Below are 23,851 nucleotides of genomic sequence, written 5' to 3' on the forward strand. Positions count from 1 at the left end.
TTTGTTATGGCAACAGACAAAAACCTCCTTTTTTTTAAAATAGCAGTATGTCAGGTTTTTAGAAGCAATGCTACTCGGCTTCATTTTGCTGTGACTCATTCCATGTGGTTTCTTTGGGGACTCTTTGGCCTGAGGGTTGGTGGCATTTTTGCATCCTGGAAATGGGCACGGCACAGTATGTTGCCTCCATTGCAGCACAAGGGCGGGCATGCCCCTGTGCCACCTGCTGTCCTAGCCCTGGGTGTGAGCAGTTGCCTGCCCTAAGTCCTCCTCTTCATTCCCTTGCTGTAATTCACCATCCATCACTGGAAGCAGAGGTTCAGCCATCAGTTCACTTTTTTCAAAGAGGCTTTGTCCCCTGGCTTTCATGCTCTGGGCCAGCCCTAGCTCAGGAATCACTAGTTCTAAAAACATCCTTTGGTGCTTCTGCAAAAACAGTTGGGTGTAGTGCAGCCCCCAACTCCCCAGAAGTTTGGTGGAGATGGTGGGTGGAGGTCACCGCCAGATTTCATGCCCGTGCTGTGGATGGAAAGTGCCATGTGTTTGGAGCAGCTTCTGGCTTCCTGGCAGCCGTGGGTATGCGTTAGCATGGTGCAGGGTCTAGTGCTGCCCTTCTGGAGCTGAAGAGAACCTGACTGTTGCTGGTAACCATATGACTCTAAAGACCAAAGTGTGACCCCCTCACCCTCCCGTGGGCTGCACCCAAGCAGACCTCCTGTCCTTATGTTTTTGCATTGTGCCTGCTGCTCCCAGAGTCTGTCGCTCCTTACAGCTTTCTTTGCCTCAAGGGCCACAAGATGCTTTTGCTCAAAAAGCCCCCTAATCAGCTGCACCCAAGCCGGTCTGTCTGTGCCATCACTACCACCCAGCATCCTGCCATTAGGACTCAGTGTTTTGAAGCTGAGCAGTATAGCAGGTGACATCTCTTTGTATGGCCACCCTTGGTCATGATGAATTTGCCACTGAGTGACTTAATTCAGTGTGCTAGGGAATTCAAGGCTTTTCTCCTCTGGAACGTTGTCCATCTTAAGCAATACTGATCTTACCATAAAATCTTGTGTGGGGAAGCAGAAGTTGACTAGAAAGGGTTTGATTGTGGCACCCACGTTGAACGTGTTAGCTATCTAGAGTATCATTTGTTTCACTTCTCATCAATCCCCAGGCTCAGTAGGCGTCTTCATTTGGATAAGATTGATTATTATACTCATCGCATTATTGCATGGGGTAAGGGACATATGTGTTGGATCGATAATCGTGATGCTGCCAATGAATTAAAAGTTTTCTGAGCCATAATATGGTTCCCAGAGCAGCAACATCAGCATCCCCTGAGAAGCTGCTGGAAATTCAGATTCTCAGGCTTTACCCCAAACCTACTACTAAATCAGAAACTCTGGGATACCCCTCCATCTCTGTTTTAGCAAGGCCTCTGGTGATTCTGGTGTCTCCGTGGTTTGAGACCCACTGCCATAGAGCAGGGCTGTCTAATAGAACGTTCTGTGGTGATGAAACGGTCAGTATCCCCGCCATGCAGTAGTGGAGCCACTAGACACCACATGTGGCTGTTGAGCTCTTTAAATGTGGCTGCTGTGACCAAACAATAGCATTCATCATTTTATTTTTGATTAATCTAGGTTTAAATTCAAATAGCTGCATATAGCTAGTGGCTGTCCATCAGATAGCCCAGCCCCAGAACACACCCTGCTAATTATTATTGTGTAAACTCCTAAAATGCTTTAAGTTGTTGGTTGTGGAATTATTAATTTTAGATCATAGAACAGGATCTTCCTTACTCAATTCAACAGAATTGAAACTATTGTTATAACAGTAGTTGATTTTAATTCTTCGTGTGGAGGGGAGATAGTTTGCGGGCTGCTGGCTGGTTGGGGGAAGGCTATTCTTGAGCTGATTGATTGTTGATTTTGTGAATGTGCATCAACTGTGCAGTGCCGGGTGGCTCATGCCTGTTGCAGATATAACCAATGGCCGTAGATACATGTCCTTTTAGGAGTAAAGCTGTTGCTCAGGAAGGGGCTGTGCCAGTGTTTCGCACAGATGGACTCTGGTTTCTCCAGCCTGTCCAGCAAAGGGGAGGTGCTTCCAGCCAAAGAGAAGTTAATGAGCCCTTCAGGCACTTTGGGCTGCTTGTGGAACCTTCCAGAAACTGTGCTGCAGGAGTCAGGGGTGCTGAATTGCCAAGTCTAGGGCTGGCACATCAGATGGACAAAACTCTTGAATCACATTCAGTTTCTTCAGTTTAGGAGAACTTGAAGGAAAAAAGGTCATGCCAGGTGTGTTAGGTGGAACTGCTGCAGAGCCTAGAAGAAACTTTGAGATTTGTCTCTGGGGTGATGTGACCACATCCTTGTCACCTTTCCAAAATACCAGCAGATGCTCTGGGATGAGAGCATCCCCAGCAGTCCTGTGATCTTGCGGCTAGAGCAAAATGTGACATTGAGGAGCCAGGGAATGTCTGGGTCCTTTGGGACCGTTCCCCCAAACCTAGCAACTGAAGTCTCAAGCTTAAAGCAACCGTCTTTGGCTAGGCAGAAAATGATACTCAATTGTTTGTCAGAAGCAAAGTTCTACATGACTAAGCTTCCTAATTGAGGGCCCCATTTTTTGAATTATTTAAAGCCATATCATTGATTTTCATAATCCATCTCCTTTTAGAATCCTAGAATGTTAAAACAAAGTGGAAGAGACCTTGGAAATGGTCATAATCCAGCCTTCTTATTTTACAGAGGCCCAGAGAGGTTATGAGTTGAGTAAGGGCACACACAGCACTGTGGGGCCAAGGACCACATTGCTCTTCAGTTTCTTTGGTGTCATAGGTCAGCTGGGGTCATAGGTCAGAAGCTGGACAGACTGATGAAAAAGGAACGTTTCAAAGACATGGTAAGAAATATACTGACACACACTATTAGGTTTTAAATGCTTCTTGCTCATGCATCCTATAGCTATCTGGAAAATTCCAATAAAATATTTTGACTGGTAAGGTATTGCAGTGGCCTTTTTGAAATAGCTAAAATTGTTCCTGCCACATATGTATATGATTTAGTCATGACACAATTCATATTGCTAACTGGTTATTTTTTCTGGACAACTAGTTTGGTTGGGAGTAGTTTATATTCCAAGCACTAGGCCTGTTTCAGTTTATTGACTTTGATACCCTATCTTTTGTAACTTATTTTCCTTAAGTAACATTCCTCTCCTACTTTATCCCCAAAGTATTGAGATGCTATGTGTAAAAAGTATGGTGCTGTGCACCTAATCAGCATTCTCTAAGTATTGGTTCAAAGAGTGAATACCATCCCATCCAGACGGGTCTGCATGTTAATTTCTTTAGATTTTCACTATGACTGGGGGTTTAAAAAATTCTGTATATTAGGGAGAATATTAGCTGTGTAATTTTTTTTCTCATCTAGCTTGAATGGAGTCTTAAGCAAAAAATTCACATGCTCACCAAAAGGCTGGGAGAGGTTTTGTAAATTGAATATGAGGTTATTGTTTGCATCCACAAGACAAAGCCCTAAACCACATTTAGCATAATTTGTGGTTTTAAATTGGACTGATTTAGCAAGGAGAGTGAAATAATCTCTCATCCTGTCAAAAAGGCGATACCTTTAGACGAGCATTTAATTCAACTGGCAGAGTAACTTTGGGAAGATGACAGTAATTCTGGCTGCATTATTCTTGGTTTGTGGCTAAATTGAGATCATCGTTTTCTCCTGATTTCACTAACTTTTGTTATTGCTCTTCAGACTAATCAGATGAAGGCTTAGTGGTAGCTGGAGGATGGACAGGGGAGGGATGAGGTCTGTGGGCAGCTGCACTGTATATACTTTATGATCTGGGGGGAGAAGATGACATCCAGTGACCTAGAAGACACAGCCTGGTGATTTGCTTTTCCTTTGAGATAGAGTTTCACTCTTGTCACCCAGACTGGAGTGCAATGGCATGATCTTAGCTCACTGCCACCTCTGCCTCCTGGGTTCAAGTGATTCTCCTGCCTCAGCCTCCCGAGTAGCTGGGATTACAGGCACCTGCCACCATGCCCGGCTAATTTTTGTATTTTGAGTAGAGTCGGGGTTTCACCATGTTGGTCAGGCTAGTCTCAAACTCCTGGCCTCAGGTAATCCACCTGCCTCGGCCTCCCAAAGTGCTGGGATTATAGGCATAAGGCACCACTCCTGGTCCCGGTGATTTTCTTGATAATTGCTTACACAAGGTGAATACCATGCATTTCCACAGAAGTGTTCCATGGACTGTGCACCTAAGAATGTGCATTTGCATCCATATTGTACAGGTAGGATTCCTTTGAATTCCTGCAGGTATCCAAGAGGGAGGGTTCTGGAGGAACTTCCAGCTGTCTAGATTACACCATGAAAACCTGTTATTTTATCAACAGCCACTTCAGGAGCTCACCCAGGGGCTGCTCACTAGACCACTGCTCCCTGCCCATGTGCCCTAGTTCAGAGTAATCCTTATTCTTCGCAGTCCCTTCTTCCAGTGAAAGCGTTTCTTTTACCTTTCACCAAGCCTTCCCTCTAAAAGAAATCAGGTCAGCGATCCTGTAGACATTTCAGAAAGCTGAAAATGATTACTCAAAACTATAATTAGCAATGTGCCTGTCCTTTTAATTTTGTTGCCCTGGGAGTTATCAATTGGTGTCCTTGAAATGGCTAGCTGCTTAAATATTTTAGATGTATGTTTGGCATTTTACACTCACCTTTGTACTGGTTCTAATCACAGGTGCTCTTGGGTCTGAGTTTAGGTCTGACTGCAGGCAAGCAGGTTGGTTTTCCAGCCTCCTGGGGCACCCCTGGAGGAAGCAGATGGGATGGGAAGTAAACCTGACTGATATGAGACATCACACTTTTTCAGGCTGGGCTCCAGGCACCTGTTCATGTTTTTAGTTACCTGGATAGTCTTGGTATCAGAGTTTACATGAACCATGGCCAAGCTTATCACCCATACAAATGTTTGTAGAATGATTGAATAGCAAATGGGATAGATGAATTACAGCCTATGGAAAGTCCTTCTACTGCCAATTTATAGTTTGTACTTTTGAGATAAAGATGCCTTTGGCTTTTACATTTGTATTTTCAAGTATATATATGCTAGGGAAGGAGGAACCTTTCAGGTCCCCAGTGGTTGATTTTCACCTTTGATCTGCACACTAGTGTTCATAGCATGTTACTGAGTTGACTTTTTTATTTCTATATAATAACAGTATATCGATGTGTTGCTAATCTGATGTAACCTTTGTGTGTGTGTGTATGTGTATATATGTGTGTATATTTGTATGTGTGTTTGGTATTGCTCAAGATACATTACTCCAGAGGCCAAAATCAGAAACTAGGGAGATAGAGTATTTCATTATTTAAAATTGAGCTAATATAATGCAATGTTAAGAGGACAGCTCTTCAGATACTGGGTTAAACAGCTTCAATGTACATCACCCAGGAAGGGATTTGGAGGTTGTTGTCTTTCTTCCAGTGGCAATGCAAGAAAACCGAAAGAAAAAAACAATTGCACTTAAAAGATCCTATATGACAGCTATAAGTGTATATGCTTCGTAATATTCACTTTTATAGGCTGCTATGGTACAGAAATTCTCTTTTGTGCCTTTTTGCTCTGTTTCCCTCTTCATTGTCTGTCTGAAACAAACTATGCCAAACACTTAGCTAATGATATACGAAGGAGCATTTCAGCGGCCACTCAGAAGTGAGTGACTGCTTATGAAAAACCCGTAAAAAATAAGTAAGACCGATAGGTGAATTCGATGGTCCTTTTGGAGTTATATGTTTCTTAGCTTTGAAGAAAAACAAAGTGTGCTGCTGCCATCCCTTGCTAGGAGTTCCATTCCCAGATTCACACTCAGCATTTATGTTTCCATGGTGGTGCCACCAAACACAGCAGAACTGAAGAATTTGGAAGTGCTCAACTTTTTAAATAACCAGATTGAGGAGCTGCCAACACAGATCAACAGGCTTCAAAAACTCAAACACCTGAACCTTGGGTGAGTATCAGTGGAAAGGAATGGATGGAGAGGAAGAGAGTGGAAGGGGCGTGCTGGGTAGGGCCAGGGGAGGGATTCCATTTATATCATTACACAGAAGTGGATTTCTAATTTCTTTTTGTGTTTTGGGTTTTAAAAAAAGTTTTATTGTTTTAATATATCCTTTCGGTGGCCTACATTAGTGAAGATTTGAGAGCTAATTGAGAAGCTAATAGTTGGCACAATAAGGAAGTTAAATTTTTACTGTATTTTGTGTCCAGTAAAATTTTATCTCAGTTCTGTTGACCAAGAAGGGACTTATTTGCATAGCATGAACTGACAGACAAGTTGTAGTATAGTTGATTTTTTTTCTCTCTGTGTTAAATAGGAATAGTTTATAAAGCACCTTCATGCCATGGAGGGAAGAATATATTCCCTAATGCTGCTTCATTCATTTTTGCAGTTCTTCTCTGTAGTTGAGAGGTGACAATCCTCTGTCTTTCTTTATGCAAAGGTGAAGAGAGGAGTTTTGGTTCAACTGAGGTTGCAGAACCGGGGAGCGGTAAATAATAATAATGATAACATGTCTTTGTGTATTGCTTTGCAGCACTTGATCCTCTTAACATTTGTGAGGTAGGGAAATCAGGTTTTAGTACTTTCATTTTATACAGAGGAAGCCAAGCCTTTTCAAAGGGGCTAAGGGACTGGGTTCTGGTCACCCCTGAGGTTAGTGGCCAAGCTGGGAAGAGAACCCCATGGTTCTGGGTCTAACGGCTCCATCAGACTCCATTAATATGGTCTGGATCTGTGTCCCCACCAAATCTCATGTGGAATTGTAATCCCCATTGTTGGAGGTGGGGCCTGGTGGGAGGTGATTAGATCATGCGGGTGGAGCTCTCATGAATGGTTTAGCACCATCCCCTCTTGGTACTGTCTTTATGATAGTGAGTGAGTTATTGCAAGACCCCTCGTGCTCTCCTTCTCCTGCCATGTAATACACATGCTCCTGCATTGCCTTCCACCATGAGTAAAAGCTTCCTGAGGCTTCCCCGCAAGCAGCAGCTGCCATGCTTCTTACACAGCCGGTAGAACCACGAGTCAGTTAAACCTCTTTTCTTGTAAGTTACCTAGCCTCAGGCATTCCTTTATAGCAATGGGAGAACAGACGAATACATCCATAGACCCCAACCGGAACTGCAACATCAGAATTCCATCTTCATTGGCACAGCTATTAGATGAAACTGCCCACTCATGCGTCAGTCTCTGTGCAAAGTCGTATACTCATTAAATTGTAGCCACTAAATGCTCTGGTTAAATTAGTGATTGATGTGGAGCAGCAATAGATGCTGGACAGATATTTGCCAATTTTTTTATTTTTATTTTTATTTTTGAGACCGAGTCTTGCTTTGTCGCCAGGCTGGAGTGCAGTGACACGATCTCAGCTCACTGCAACCTCTGCCTCTCAGGGTTAAGCGATTGTCCTGTCTCAGCCTCCCAAGTAGCTGGGACTACAGGCGCACACCACCACACCCAGCTAACTTTTGTATTTTTAGTATAGACGGGGTTTTACCATGTTGGCCAGGATGGTCTCAATCGATCTCTTGACCTCATGATCCACCCTCCTCGGCCTCCCAAAGTGCTGGGGTTATAGGCATGAGCCACCGCTCCCAGCCGCGAATGACATATTTAAACACTCACAGCACTGCCTGCCTGGGGCCTAGGAATTGTCGGTTTTTTGGCACTGTTGAGTATAAAGTGTGAGGCAGGTGGCTGTAAGGTCAGAGGTCAGGCTAGACAGGGAATCCTGGATATCTGCTGTTCAGTGAACGAGGACTTACCAAGTTCCCAATCGTGTACCAGGCATTATTCTAGCTACTGGCCATCCAGCCCTGATGGAGCTTCCATTACAGTTGAGGAAACCAACTATAACAAATAAATGTTTATAATAATGGCAGGGAATCAAAAGTGCTAATGAAAGTCCTCTGTGCTAAATAAACAAGCTCCTCCTAGGCGTGGTGGCTCATGCCTGTAGTCTCAGCACATTGGGAGGCTGAGGCTGGAGGGTCAGCTGAGGCCAGGAGTTCAAGAACAGCCTTGTCAAGATGGCGAAACCTCATCTCTACTAAAAATACAAAAATTAGCTAAGTGTGGTGATGTGCACCTATGATCCCAGCTATTCTACCCAGGAGGCTCAGGCAGGAGAGGCATTTGAACCCAGGAGGCAGAGGTTTCAGTGAGCTGAGATCATACCACTGCACTCCAGCCTATGTGACAGAGTGATACTGCATCTCAAAAATACATAAGTAAATAAATAAACGACCTCCAATTTTATCATGCTGACCATTGAGAAATTTGCATAGCCAAGTGGTGGATATGAGATATGGTCAGATTTTCCTATGAAAGATCAGTGTGGAGAAGAGGGTGGAGGGATGGAAACTAGAGGTTAGGAGACCAGTAAGAACATGAGCTTCATGTCCCTTGTGAACTAGGACAGTGACAGTGGAGGCAGGGAGGGATTTTATATGAAAAATATACAGGTGGTAACATTGACAGACAGTAACTGATGGGATGGAATGATACCTATGTTTCTGTGTTGGTCAGCTGAAAAATAGAACAGATGGAGACAGGTTTGGGAAGAAAATAATAAGCTCAGGTTTTTTTCTGTTTGGTTTGAGGCACCATAGGACAGAGCCATAAACTTTTCTTTTTCTTTTCCTTTTTTTTTTTTTTTTTTTTTAGACAGAGTTTTGCTCTTGTTGCCCAGGCTCCAGTGCAATGGCATGATCTCAGCTCACTGCAATCTCCACCTCCTAGGTTCAATCGATTCTCCTGCCTCAGCCTCCTGAGTAGCTGGGATTACAGGTGCATACCACCACACCCAGCTACTTTTGTATTGTTAGTAGAGATGCCGTTTTACCATGTTGGTCACGCCGATCTCGAACTCCTGACCTCAGGTGATCCACCTGCCTTGGCCTCCCAAAGTGCTGGGATTACAGGCGTGAGCCACTGCACCCAGCCCTCAACTTTTCTTTTTCAATGAATGCATCTTAGTTGCCTTCTTGTTCTCTTTGGAGTTGTTTGCATTTGGGGCTGTTGGTGCTTTATTCATTGTGTAAAGCTTTTTGTATTTAATTACACAGCTACATAGACGGAGTTGTCAAAGTTTGAAAAAACCTCCCAGTTCTTTGGGAAAGGAGCTAAGATGGGTTTCACTAAAGGATACCTCTGTCCTCAAATGGCATAAAGAATTATACTCACACAGTGAGGCAAGTTATAGGGAGGATCTCCATGAGGTACAGGGTGCTTCCAGACACATGTCACCTTCATCAGTCACTTCTGAAGTCTTTGCTCCTTACTCTCTCTTAGGCTTTTTTTCATCTCGAGATAGCATTAATTACAAGCTCCATCCTGCCTGTATTACAAGGTAATACAACAAGCGAAGTACTTGCCATAATGTGCTTCACAAATTGTGACTTCATGGAGAATGTTCATTGTTGCTGTCATTGCAGTAGATAGTCGTGGAGGTAGTTTTGCTGGGTGTAGTCTGTCTGGGTCGTTTTCTGCCTGAGAGGGGGAACCCACGTTTCCATTTTGGTTTCCCCCTGCTGTCTGCTGTTTCTGGTGAGGCCGACTTGGTAGGACTGGACCGAGCTGGATCTGTTATGAGAAGCATTGATGACTAGAATGATTTTTATTGTCACAGTCCCTTCCACCTTTCAATATCTGTCAACTTTTATTAAAGTTTATTTTTAATTGGCTTTTAAGTATGCTCAAAGGGAACGGCATTAAGAAAAATAAGGGGCTTAAAGAAAAGGATAAAAGTGTAGAAAAAAAATTCTCCTAACATCACACACCGGGGCCCATTCTCCTAACATCACACACCGGGGCCTGTCAGGGGGTGGTGGGCTGGGGGAGGCATAGCATTAGGAGAACTACCTAATGTAAATGACGAGTTGATGGGTGCAGCAAACCAACATGGTGCATGTATACCTATGTAACAAACCTGCACGTTGTGCACATGTACCCCAGAACTTAAAGTATAATAAAAAAAAAGAAAAAAATTCCCTTAGACTTCATCGGAGACACACACACAGACACAAACACGCACACACACCCACACACACACCACACACACATACTGCGTAAACACACACACCACCACACCCCCACACACACCCCATACACATACCACACCATACCACATCCATACCCCCACACACACACCACACACATACAACACACACCACCACACCCTCCACACACACCACACCACATACACACCCCACGCCCACCCACACACATCACACACACACCACACCCCCTCCACACACCACACACACAGCACACCCCCCACACACCACACATAACATCCCCGTACACACACACATAACACTACACACAACACCACGTACACACCCACACACACCACACACCCCCGCACACACCCACACACAATTGACCCTTCAGCAACACATGGGTGGAGGGAGCACCACACTGACCCCCCATGCAGTCGAAAATCCACACGTAACTTTTGACTCTGAATAAACTTAAGTACTAATAGCCTACAGTTGACCGGAAGCCTTACCAAAACAAAAATGTCAATTAACACATATTTTGTGTGTTATATGTATTCTATTCTGCATTCTTACAATAAAGTAAGCTAAGGAACAGAAAATGTTATCAGGAAAGTCATAAGGAAAACAAAGTGCATTTACTGTTCTTCAAGTGGAAGTGGGTCATCTTAAAGGTCTTCATCCTCTTCTTCATGTTGAGTGGGCTGAGGAGGAAGAGGAGGGTTGGTCTTCTTGTCTCAGGGGTAGCAGAGGCAGAAGAAAGATATCCATGTGTCATTGGACCCAGGCAGTTCAAACCCATGTTGCTCAAGAGTCAATTGTACGATTTAAAAAATTTTTAAGTTGTGATAAAATGCACATAAAATGTACTGTCTGGCCAAGCAGTGGCTCACGCCTGTAATCCCAGCACTTTGGGAGGCTGAGGCAGGAGGATCACTAGGTCAAGAGATCAAGACCATCCTGGCCAACATGGTGAAACCTTTCTCTACTAAAAATGCAAAAATTAGCCGGGCATGGTGGCACATGCCTGTAGTCCCAGCTATTCAGGAGGCTGAGGCAGGAGAATTGCTTGAACCAGGGAGGTGGAGGTTGCAGCGAGCTGAGATCTCACCACTGCACTCCAGCCTGGGCGACAGAGCCAGACTCTGTCTCAAAAAAAAAAAAAAATTACTGTCTTTGTAGTATACAGTTCAATGGTGTTAAGCGTATTCACATTGTTGTTCAGCCAATCTCCAGAACTTTCTCATCTTGCAAACCTGAATCCTACACCCACTAAAATACATCTCTCTATTGCCCCTCCCTCCAGCCCCTGGCCATCACCATTCTAATTGAAGATAACTTTGAATTTTAACAGTTGTAGAAAAAAAAAAACATGATTTTCCCTCCTAAAAGGAAAAAATGAAATGAAATAAAGCAAAAATCTGAAAACTACAAAGCTTCATGTGTGTAGTTTCAGATATTATTACTACATTCATAAGGAAGTTTTTCTTTACAAGGACAGATATTTTGTGATGGTTTGAGTTTCTGTGTAAAACAATGATTAAATTTCACCACTGGAGAAAAATGACAACTAAGAAATTTCCAAATGTTTCAGGAATATATAAGCTCTCTAAAATTATTAGTTTAAATAAGACAACATACCACATCATACCACTTATATGTGGAATGTAAAAAAGTAAACCTCATCAAAACAGGGAATAAAATGGTTACCAGAGGCTGGAGGGAGAGGGGAATTGTGGAGATGTTAGCCAAAGGACACGAAATTTTAGTTAGACGGGAGAAGTAAGTTCAAGAGATGGATTGTACATCATGGTGACTGCAGTCAATAACAATATGTAGTATATTTGAAAATTGCTAAGAGAGTGAATTTTAAGCATTCTCACCACAAAAGACAAAAAAATGACAAGCATATGATATGAGGCAATGCATATATTAAATAGTGTGATTTAAGGCATTCCACGATGGATGATACATAGATCAGAAATATCATGTTGTACACCATAGGTATGTACAATCTTCATTTGTCAATGTAAATATTAAATAAATACTTTTTTTAATTAAAAAAAATGGGATGGGCATGGTGGCTCACACCTATACTCCCAGCATTCTGGGAGGCTGAGGTAGGAGGATGGCTCGAGCTCAGGAGTTTGAGACCAGCCTGGGCAACCTGGCAAAAACCCATCTCTGCAAAAAATGCAAACATTAGTGGGGTGTGATGGTGTGCACCTGTGGTCCCAGCTACTTGGGAGGCTGAAGTGGAAGGACTGCTTGAGCCCATGGAGGTCGAGGCTGCAGTGAGTCGAGATCGTGCCACTGCACTCCAGCCTGGGCAACAGAGCAAGGCCCCATCTCAAAAAAATAAAAAATAAAAATAAAGTATAAAGTGACTCTAGGATCATGGCACTCTCTTACACTTTCAGCCTGTGAAACAGAGGTGCCCTTGATAGTCTGTATAAATGTGTCTTTGGTGTCCTGATGTAGATTTTTGTCCCCCTGCAACAGCATGAACAGGCTGAACACTTTGTCATGAGGCTTCTGCTCCCTGCCAGCTCTTGAGGTTCTGGACTTGACTTACAACTTGAACGAAAATTCTCTTCCTGGAAACTTCTTTTTTTTTTTTTTTTTTTTTTTTAGATGGAGTTTCACTCTTGTCCCCCAGGCTGGAGTGCAATGGCATGATCTCAGCTCACTGCAACCTCTGCCTCCTCCTGCCTCAGCCTCCCGAGTAGCTGGGACTACAGGCGTGCACCACCATGCCTGGCTAATTTTTGTATCTTTAGTAGAGACGGGGTTTCACCTTGTTAGCCAGACTGGTCTCGAACTCCTGACCTAATGATCCGCCCACCTCGGCCTCCCAAAGTGTTGGGATTACAGGCGTGAGCCACCGCGCCCGGCCCCCTGGAAACTTCTACCTGAGTAAGAAACTTTCAGTTCTATAAATCTCCTCAACACTATACTTTGTGTTCTCAGAGTGAAATTTATTTGCCAGGACCTAAACTCCAAGAGAAATTATTGGACAGAGATAATTTTTTCTTTAGAGACTCCTTTTGAATATTCCTTAGTAGCTCAGCAGTATGTGCATTTGATATATCGTTATGTGACACCATTGGGCTGAAGTGGACTTAGTAACATCATATTAACATTCTGAGAGAGATTATATACCTAAATGAGATCAAGCCTCACATTTAGCTAAGAGACTTGACTTTCTTTTTAAATAGCATGCCAAAAAAAAGTATCCTCCCATGTTGGTATTAATTCTTTGCAGGATATTTGCCCAGGAAGTCCGAATCAATTATTTATAAAAATATTTATTAATAAATCACTAACAGAATTCTTAAATTTTCTAGCCAGGATTCTTATTTCCAGCCTTTTAAAAAGTACTCTTATTGACCTATTTATCCAGTACACAGGCATTAAAAATTATTGGCCATAGGTGAACACACTTTATTCTTTTATATGCCAACAAATTTCTTGCTGAAGATGCTTTTGAAAATTAAAAAATGGTTTCCTCTGGGAACTCATGCACTATTTCAGACAAGGTTTGCTTCTCTTAAATGAGTGTTCTATTTCTTCAATTAGTAATTTATGTGGCATTCAGAAAATCTGAATTTTCTGAGCTGGTCTCTAAAATTTCACTTTTTACCTTATATACATTATCTCTATGACTTTCTCAAGCACATGAAACCAACTGTAAAATATTTTCTTGGGCAGTGGAACACCTGTTTTTATTATGTTACATTAACATACAGTTCTGGAGTCTGAGCTCCAAAGATCACTTGAGGCTAGGAGTTTAAGACCAGCCTGGGCAACACAGAGAGACCCTGTCTCTAGAAACAAAGATTAAAAAATTAACCAGGCATAGTAGCATGTGCCTGTAATCTTAGCTAATCGGGAGGCTGAGGTAGGAAGATTGCTTGAGGCCAGGAATTTGAGGCTGCAGTGACCCACTGCACTTCAGTCTGGGTGACAGAACGAGACTCTGTCTCTAAAAAATGAATAAATACTGATAAACAAAACATACCTCTAATTATACTCAGCTTTTTTGGTTGAGGATAAACAGATGCTTTAGAATTTTAGCCTTCAGTAGTTTGTAATCGTATTATCATTGTGTAGTAATTGTGAACAAATTTCTGACTACTGATATTCTGCTTAATTTCTGACTACTGATATTACTGCTTAAGTTAGGATTTCTGACTGCTGATATTCCGCTGAAGTTAGGATTTACTCTGTTAACATCATGCCATTATTTTAGCCCCTTTGTCTTCATTTACTTTTGGCCTTAAGGCTGTAGAAACAAGTAGTAATAATTAGTCAGATTATGGACTGATGAGCTGTGGTTATAGCCTCCATCGCCAGAAAGCCTTTCATTAATTTTTAACACAGTGCTATTTACATAGGAAAAGGTCTATTTTAACATAGTTGTATTCCCTCGAAAGAACCTTTTTGCCCTAGGTATCCATAAAAGTGGCACAGTAGTTTTCTTTGTTTTACTTTGGATGCAAATGGAGAAATAAATGTGAATCAAAAGTAATCTGTGAGAAAAATAGCAATCTTTTTTGAAAATGTGTTGAAACTCTGTGTCCCAAAATGCTAGAGCCCACATTGTTAATTGTATCAGTCCTCTTGGATATAGATGTTTTCCTGGACACACCAGCTACACAATAAGCCAGTAAATGTAAGTTTGACCTGCTTGTTATTATTGGGAGCCCTAGGTATGTCAAAGGCTTTTCACCAAGCCAGGGTTATTAATCAAAGCTGACTCCCTCCTATTGATCAGACCTCAAATGGTTGGGTTCCATGCCACCCTGTTTATATATTGCTGTTTAATTTGCAGCCACCCTGTGTGCACTCTATCTAAGTGACAATGGTTTTGAAATCCTGCCACCAGATATTAGGAAGCTCACAAAGTTGCAGATAGTAAGTAAGTTATCTAAATTCTTAGAAAATCAATTCACTGCTGCAGCCTTGTAGGGGTAGAATCAAGTAAATCTGAGCAGAAGTAAGGTTTGTTTTGCAGGAATAAACCACTACTTCTGATAGTGTTTCTTGATTATCCGCCAGGACTTGTAAATAAATGGAAAGGACTGAGCTGTAGTAGAAGAGAGGACACGGAGGAGGATGAGAGTTTCTGTGGAGCACCTTTTCATGTGAAAATGTGTTGACAACTCCCTGTTTTCTTCTGTTAAGCTCAGCAATACGGATAAAGACCTGATCTCACTGCTTAAGGAAATTGAGGAGCTTACCCAGCTTAAAGAGCTCCATATTCAGAGGAACTGCCTCACTGTTCTACCCCCAGAACTGGGTAAGTTTGCTGTTGAATGAACTTAGTTCTGGGTTTCATGAATAACAATTATCCCAATGTAGCAATTCTGAACAACCTCCCTCCTCTTCTTGGCAACTACTCTCCACCTAGACACCCAATGTGTCAACAATGACAAATGTTGAGAAACATTTGTCGTTGACCAGAGTTCAGCTGTTATAGGTTTGACCTTCCCCGATGCTGTGTTCTGCAGCTGTAGTGTCCCGTGTCTTAGAAACTGCTGATGAAAGATGACCCTGCTCAGCTCCCTGCATGGTGTAGTGGAAAAAGCATGGGGTTAGTAGTAAGAGCCTTATGCATGGGTCCTCGTTGACTAGCTGGGTGAGCTTTCTGAGTCTTGGTTGTTATTGATAACTTTATCGAAGTATCACTCTTACTTTTTAACCCCTTACTTTTTTATTGACCTAGAAAAACTTTTACCAAAGAATTAAAGTAGTTGTTACGGCTACTTGAAGATGTTGATACCTCTTCTGGTCGTGAATTTGCCTCTCTCCTGATCCCATTTCTAGTAGGAATTGTTAAATATGTTCTTGCTGGGAATAGGTCCTACTTCTGGCCACTGAATCCTAATTCTCTGCCAGGTCGTTCCTATTTCCAGAGTGGGTTTATGTCCCCTGCCGGAAATAACCTCCAAGCCAGTCGTTCTGTTACTGCTTCATTCCACTGCAAAAGGTTCACAAGTTCCCTTATCTTTTCCTGTGCAGACCCTCAATAGCCTCTAATTTCTTTAATCCTTTGAACCACATTGTTATCTCAAACTGCGGTTATTTGCTTTTCTGCCCCAAAATACCATCATTTTTAAGAAACACATAGAGGAAGCAGTTCTTTAAACAAGTCTGGCGGTTTCAAGAGGCCATTTGTTAGAAATTAGAATGCAAGCACCAGGATGGCAGGGGCGTTTTCGCATTTGTTCCCTGGGGTGCAGTACTTGCTCAGAAAACATTGACTGAATGAATGAAAGAAGCAAGGACCTTGGATGGCAGGAGGTTAGGAAGGTTATGAGGAGGCTGATGGGGCTAATGGTTACGCACAGGAGGAATGAGACACAGAGCACGCCCATCAGCACCCAGAGTTCTGCTGGCAGCCTTATTAGGCTAAAGAGAAGGCAGTCACGTGATTTCCTGGAACAGATGGAAAGTCCCACCTCCTCCCTTCCCATTTCCCTTAACTCTCTTGTTAGTATTAAAAGACCAGATGATTATTTAATGATTTTTAAGGGCTGAGGAGCAACTCAACATTTCTCTTTACTGAGTTGCAAGCAGTCAAGTTTTGTTTTGGGAGCAGGGTTACAAAATCAAGAAACGCTTTTTGCAAACAATTTCAAGGCAAAAAACTTCTTGTCAAAGGAGAGATCTTGGGCTGGACACGGTGGCTCACACTTGTAATCCCAGCACTTTGGGAGGCCGAAGAGGGTGGATCGCTTGAGCCCAGGAGTTTGAGACCAGTGCCTGGGCAACGTGGTGAAACCCCATCTCTACAAAAAGTACAAAAAATTAGCTGAGCATTGTGGTGCATGCCTATAATCCTAGCTACTCAGGAGGCTGAGGTGAGAGGATCACCTAAGCCTGGGAGGTCAAAGCTGCAGTGAGCCGTGATTGTGCCACTGCACTCCAGCCTGGGTGACAGAACAAGACCCTGTCGAAAGGGGGGGGGAAAAAAAAAAGAGAGATAGAGATCTTGCACAGTGGTTAATAACCACAGATGTTATCATTAGTAATAGCTGCGGAGCTTCTACAGAACTCCAATACTTGCTTCCTCCCCAGCCTACTAAGTCAGGATCTCCAGGTGTGAGGTGAATTCTTGTGTAACTTGGTGTAAAGCTCATTTAATGCCTCTGACATGTGTCCTTGGTTAGCATGGTTAGTAGAAACAGAAAAATGTATATTTTGATGTCATTTGATCTTATTTCATTTTTCAAGCAATGAGGCAACGTAACATATTAAACAATTATTTTATCAGACAATAATTTGCCACAAAAATGTCTAGTTGAACCTGCACATGCCTATGTATATATTTTAAAATCTTACTCATTTTGCTTATCTTATTTAAATACTATATGAGGTCATCTTTGTTCAACATTTCTGTTAAGCTTTCCATTAACAAATCATGTATATTTTTATTCAGGTGTAGAATTGAGGGGGCAGACTTTAAATGACTTTATTTTTGCCAGCCATATGTAGAAAAGCTTAATCTTAACATTTGCCTGATAGCAGTTTTTCCTGATTATAGGCAAACACTTAGTTGTAAGTAAATGATAAACCTTTAGAAGTCATTGTCACGAGCTAAACTCAAGATGAAGACAAATGTACTATTTATTTTTGAATGGTGATTAATATAATACTAATATAGTAACAGCTATTATAATAATAGGTAGTGTGTATTAAGGCCTGGAATTGCAAGGCACTAGGATAAGTGTTTTTCCTGCAATATCGCCTACAATTACCATAAGAATTACAAGCAGACTTTTTAGAGGTGAGGACATCGAGGTGTAGAGAGGGTTGGTTGGTGACATGTCTGTGGGGGACACAGCTAGTGAGTCACAGAGGTGAGATTTGAACCTGTCAGTCCCTCCTCTGGGTCCAGCTTCCTGATCATGGTGAGGTCCTCTTTCCCACCCATATGCTGGTAAAAGGATTCCTAGAATTGCAGTTTTAAAGTTTGAACAAAACACAACCCCAGCACACCCCCCCAAAAAAAGCAGGCAGAGAGATGTTGCTGGATGGTGAGTTGGCATGGGCTTTGCTGGTGTGTGAGGAAGGCTAGCATAACACTTTGCAAAATGCAACTGAGATGGCCTCTGGAAGACAAATTGCTGTCCCATTCCAAGTCAGTTGCATTGTCCCCATGTCTCTTTCCCCTCAACAAACATAACCCCCAGTGGGAACATCTTTTGTTTGTTTGTGTCCCCAACACCTGAGGTGACCATCTGGATGCTGCTCCGAGCTGGCTGATGGGCAGTGCCGGGCACTGATGATGCACATGAAGCTTATGCTACAGGTTTGCTTCTGGGGGTGTTTTAAAGCATGGATGACGATCTCTCCCTGTATATTTGTTACGTATCTGAATATACAAGATAAATGCTTTTGAGATTTCTGTGAAATTTCCTTTCATAATAAATCCAGAGTTTATTAACTTGTAACCTTTTTGGTACTAGTATTTCATCCAAGCAAGAGAATCTAGATGAGTTCTGATTTGTCAGGTCTGAGAACGTGCAGGGACACAGCAAAATAAAGTCAGGGGCTTAACTGGAGTTTTAATATGTGATTGTGTTACTTTCCCTTTATTGTATGTCCTTGAATAAGCTACTTAAACTGTTATGTCTGATTTCTAAATAGTAAAGCACTTGCTTTCATATTAGTCTTTATACCTATCAAAAATGAGATGTAAGTTGAGTCTCTTGTGTAGCCATTCATTCATTTATTTATTCAGGTTAAGTTCCTACTTTAGGGCAGACCTTTGAGTCCAAGGAACTTTCTTTTCCAGTAAAGTAAGATTCACTTATTCAACAACTGTTTGTTGAGCCCCTGGTATTTGCTAAGGGTTATGACAAGAGACAGAACACCCGTTATTGATGATGTTCTAGTGGGAGAGGACAGAAAAAAGAAAGAGAGAATATGAATGACAGACACATGATATTAAGAGTTCTGGGAAAAAATTGAGCATGGAAGGGAGTGTCCGGCTGGGGAAGGGGTAATCAGAGAAACCCTCACTCATAGGGTGGTGCCCTTTATGCAGAGACTTAAAGGAAGAAGAGAGGTCTCCTGATGGAGAGAGAACAGTAAATGCAAAGGTCCTGGGTGGGCTTGTGTTGAGGAAGAGCAAGGCCAGTGTAGCTGGAACAGAGTGAGTGAAGGGGAGAGAGTTGTAACCAATGAGCTTATACAGGAAGTGGGGTCCGGTTCACCTGGGAACTAGTAGGACATTGTCAGAACTTGGGCTTTTACTGTGTGTGAAATGGACACCCCCATTGATGCTCCCATCCTAATCACCAGTATATGAGAATTTGTTACCTTATGTAGGGAAACAGACTTTGTTTATGGGCTTTGGAATCTTGAGATGGGGAGATTATCCTGGATTGCCCAGGTGAGCCCAATGTAATCACAAGGGTCCTCATAAGAGGGAGGAAGGAGGGTCAGACATAGGAGTAGAAGACGTGGTGACAGGAGCAAGAGGCTGGAGTCACTCGTGAAAGGGGCCACGAGCTGAGGCAGGCAACCTCCAGAAACTGGAAGGGCATGCAGCTGGATTTCTGCTCCCAACCCTGAAGCTTCCAGAAGGAATGCAGCCCTATTGGCACCTCAATTTTAGTTCCATAAAATCCAATTTTTGGACTTGTGCACTGTAGAACATTAAGAGACTAGATTTCTGTTGTTTTAAGCCACCACTTGTGGTCATTGGTTAGAACAGCAAAAGGAAACTGATACAAATGGGAAGACATTGAAGAGTTTTGAGCAAAGGCATAGCATGATCTGACTTTCTTATTTAGACATAGAGTCTTATGTGATCACACAGGCTAGAGTGCAGCAGTGCAATCATAGCTCACTACGGCTTCCATCTGCCAGGCTCAAGTGATCCTCCCGCCTCAGCCTCCCAAGTAGCTGGGACTACAGGCATGTGCCATTATGCCCCACTGATTTTCTCATGTTTTGTGTGTGGAGATGGGGTCTTGCTATGTTGCCCAGGCTGGTCTCAAACTCCTGGGCTTGAGTGATCCTCCTGCCTCAGCCTCCCAAAGTACTGGGATTACAGGCATGAGCCATGGTGTGCAGCCCCTGACTATTTTTCGGAGGAGTTCTTTGGCTGCTGTGTTGAAAATAGGCTGGAGGGCAGAGGGAAAGGGTGGAAGCAGAGAGTCTGAGAGACAGGAGACTATTGTAGCAATCCTGGTGGGAGTAGATACTGGCTTCATCCAAATGGTAATGGCAGTGATACAAGTAATGGTCGGATACTGGATCTGCTTCAAAGGCAGATCTAACAGGAATTGGTAACAGTTTAGATGAGGGGTGAGAAAGTTAAGGTTAACTGTGAGGTTTTAGTCTAAGCAACTGGAAGGCTAGGAAAGGTTATAGGAAGAGTAGAAAGGTTATAGGAAGAGTAGATTAGGAGAGGGATTGAGGAGAGGAGGTTGTACTGAACTGAGTTTCAATATGTTAAGTTTGAGATGCCTTTGGGGTATCTCATTGAGAAGGCAATGGGGTATAAGAATCTGGAGTCCAGAAGAGACATCTAGGCTGCATATATAATTTGGGGCATTATCAGCATACATTTAAGGCTACAAATTGGATGAGATCCTATGGGTGTGACTGCAGAGAATGAAAGATTGAGCCATAAAGCACTGTGGTTCCTAAACACTGAAGCCAGAAGGATTGAGGATGTTTATGGGTTGGGCTGACTCGCAGGCAGACATCTGTGGCCAGTCAGGGACTGTGGCCCCCTCGGTTGGCACCACAAATGGCTCCCCATTGCTGGGGCTGTGTGGTGTGTTTTTGCTTCATAGGAAAAAGGGGTTCTTTTAGGAGGCAGATAGGGGCTATTCTCTTTTTCCTGACATCTGCAGTTAACGCTGCCAGGGCAGGACAATGGAATGCATATAATTGAAATATCATCTGGAGCCTGCCTGAATGCAGAAGTCTCTTTTTGGCCAGTATTTTCAGCCAGCTTCCAGTCTCCTAAAAATCAGCCAGCCATGTGGCTAACTGAAATTTCGCCCCTTTTTTGTTCCTTTATATATTATTTCCTGGAAGAATTAATTAGTAGAGAGGATAAAGACCTTCATTGGTAGTGAAGAAAGGAAACTCAATATATGCCTTGACCAATCCTCAGAATAGGTCAGCAGCCCCGGAGAAAAAACAAAAAGGTAATTTGGGAGCTGGCGGCATCACCTGGGGTTTGCAAGCAGTTCTCTGTCCCACTTCTGCATTTTCTCACCCGCCGATGAGACCACTGTCATGTGAGCTGAATATTTGGATTATGTGTTTTGCATAATTCTCTTTGCTAAGCATTCCGTGGTTTCCACTGCTTGTTCTGAATTGGAATTGTTTCTGGTTTCTTGGCTTCTAGGCAATGATGGGACCTCTTCTCCTGCATTTGTTACCCAGATAATTTTGCCTTTGGAGAAGAGAAGAAAATCACATTGGTCTGCTCGGAATGCAACAAAACAAAGTATTATTGACACCAAAACCTTATTTGCACCAATCCAAACAGCCTATGGGACATATGTCTGCAATGCTGCACACACCTGGGGCTAGCCAGCTTAGTGCCCTACGATATGTGCCAATAATCGATAGCATTTTTTACTACAGTAATTATGAGAAGCATAGTATTTTCTAGCATACTTGTGAAGAGTGGAAACAAATATTAATCCCCTTCAGAGAGTAAAGGACATTATGAATTGAGAATTTCCTCCCAATTTATTCTCCAGAATGAACAGAATTAACAGTGAGTGGATGTACGTCCAAAATTTCTTCTGTTATATCTCTTAATCCTTTTCCTGCAGACATCGAGAAACTAAAGAAAAATAACTTCTTTACTGAGGCAGGCAAGAAGGAAATCCAGTATTCTTTGTTTGATCAATTAAGTCTCTGATTGTAAGTGTCTCATTTATTTTCTCTTTTGTTATTGTCACTCTGTCAACTGGCTCCCAATTATTTTATCCAGAGGTTTAAAACTTTTTTTAAATGTAAACAGCAGAGAATAGAGGTTAAGTGCTGCACTCTTCGTCACTAGGCTTGGGTTCAAACCTCACTCTCCCACTCCCTTGTTCTGTGACCTTCAGATATTGATACGGTTTGAAAGGAAAGGAAAGGAAAAAACAGATCAAAATGTTTCAATAATCATGAACGTATATGTATCTGATAATGTACCCTTTATTTATGCTCAATGAGATTTAACATGTTCATCTCAGAAAGGGATAGATCAAGCTGCAAAAAGTTTGCATACATAGAAGATCTAAATAGCATGACTAATAAGTTTAAAATATTAATGTAGAATCATAAAAATATAATTTTTTCAAGCACACATGTAATATTTGTAAAAATTGACCAGGTACAAATCACACAGTAATTCTCAATAAATTTTAGAAAAAGGAATAGCATTGTATAAACTGTGTTTATTTATCACAATGAGGTAGAAGTAGAAATTATTAACAATTATTAACAAAAGTAGAAATTATCAAAAATGTTAGCTAATAAAAAATTAAAAGTCCATATGTCTTGAAACAAAAACACATGCCACTAAATACATCTTATCTGATTAAGAAATTATAATTTTGAAATATTAAAACTGAACATCAATAAAAAGTACTTTATGTCAGAACTTTAGGGTAAATATGGTCAAATGTAATTTATGGGTTTTTTTTAACTTCCATAGGTTTTTGGGGAACAGGCAGTGTTTGGCCATATGAATAAGTTCTTTAGTGGTGATTTCTGAGATTTTGCTGCACCCATCACCCAAGCAGTATACACTGTACCCAATTTGTAGTCTTTTATCTCACATCCCCTACCCTTTCCCTCGAGTCCCCAAAGTTCACTGTATCATTCTTTGCCTTTGCATCCTCATATATGCATCCTCATATCATTCTTTGCCTTTGCATCCTCATAGCTTAGCTCCCACTTATGAGTGAGAACATACAATGTTTGGTTTTTCATTCCTGAGTTACTTCACTTAGAATAATAGTCCCCAGTTCCATTCAGGTTGCTGTGAATGCCATTATTTCATTCCTTTTCATGGCTGAGTAGTATTCCATGGTGTATATGTATGCCACAATTTCTTTATCCACTTGTTGACTGATGGGCATTTGGGCTGGTTCCATATTTTTGGAATTGTGAACTGTGCTGCTATAGACATGCATGTGCATTTACCTTTTTCATGTTATGACTTCTTTTCCTTTGGGTAGATACCCAGTAGTGGGATTGCTGCATCAAATGATAGTTCTACTTTTAGTTAAGGAATCCCCACACTGTTTTCCACAGTGGTTGTACTAGCTTATGTTCCCACCAGCAGTGTAATATGGTATATTTTTTCTTTTTCTTTTCTTTTTTTTTTTTTTTTTGAGATGGAGTTTTGCTCTTGTCGCCCAGGCTGGAGTGCAACGGTGTGATCTCAGCTCACTACAACCTCAGCCTCCTGGGTTCAAGCAATTCTCCTGCCTCAGCGTCCCAAATAGCTGGGATTACAGGCTCCCACCACCTTGCCTGGCTAATTTCTGTATTTTTAGTAGAGATGGTGTTTCACCACATTGGCCAGGCTGGTCTCAAACTCCTGACCTCAGGCGATCTGCCTGCCTCAGCTTCCCAAAGTGGTGGAATTACAAGCATGAGCCACTGTGCCCAGCCAATATGGTATATTTTTAAAAGGCTAGAAGAGAGGATTTTGAATGTTCACAACAAAAAGAAAGAATAAATGTTTGAGGGGATAGATATGCTAATTATCCTGATGTAATCATTACACAATGCATAC

General features: G+C 42.1%; 1 pseudogene across 1 annotated transcript in view; it reads left to right on the forward strand.

Annotated features, from left to right (window-relative positions):
* Window positions 1-22,482, forward strand: part of LOC101131975 (ras suppressor protein 1-like) — a 125,605-nt pseudogene extending 103,123 nt beyond the window's left edge. The window contains exons 3-7 of the transcript XR_004071595.3: window positions 5,858-6,022; window positions 12,577-12,713; window positions 14,909-14,991; window positions 15,262-15,376; window positions 21,455-22,482. The product of XR_004071595.3 is annotated as a ras suppressor protein 1-like (transcript). The remainder of the gene's footprint in view (window positions 1-5,857; window positions 6,023-12,576; window positions 12,714-14,908; window positions 14,992-15,261; window positions 15,377-21,454) is intronic.
* Window positions 22,483-23,851: the final 1,369 nt, after the last annotated feature.

This window comes from Gorilla gorilla, chromosome 8, assembly GCF_029281585.2.
Source record: "Gorilla gorilla gorilla isolate KB3781 chromosome 8, NHGRI_mGorGor1-v2.1_pri, whole genome shotgun sequence".
NCBI classification, from domain to species: Eukaryota; Metazoa; Chordata; class Mammalia; order Primates; family Hominidae; genus Gorilla; species Gorilla gorilla.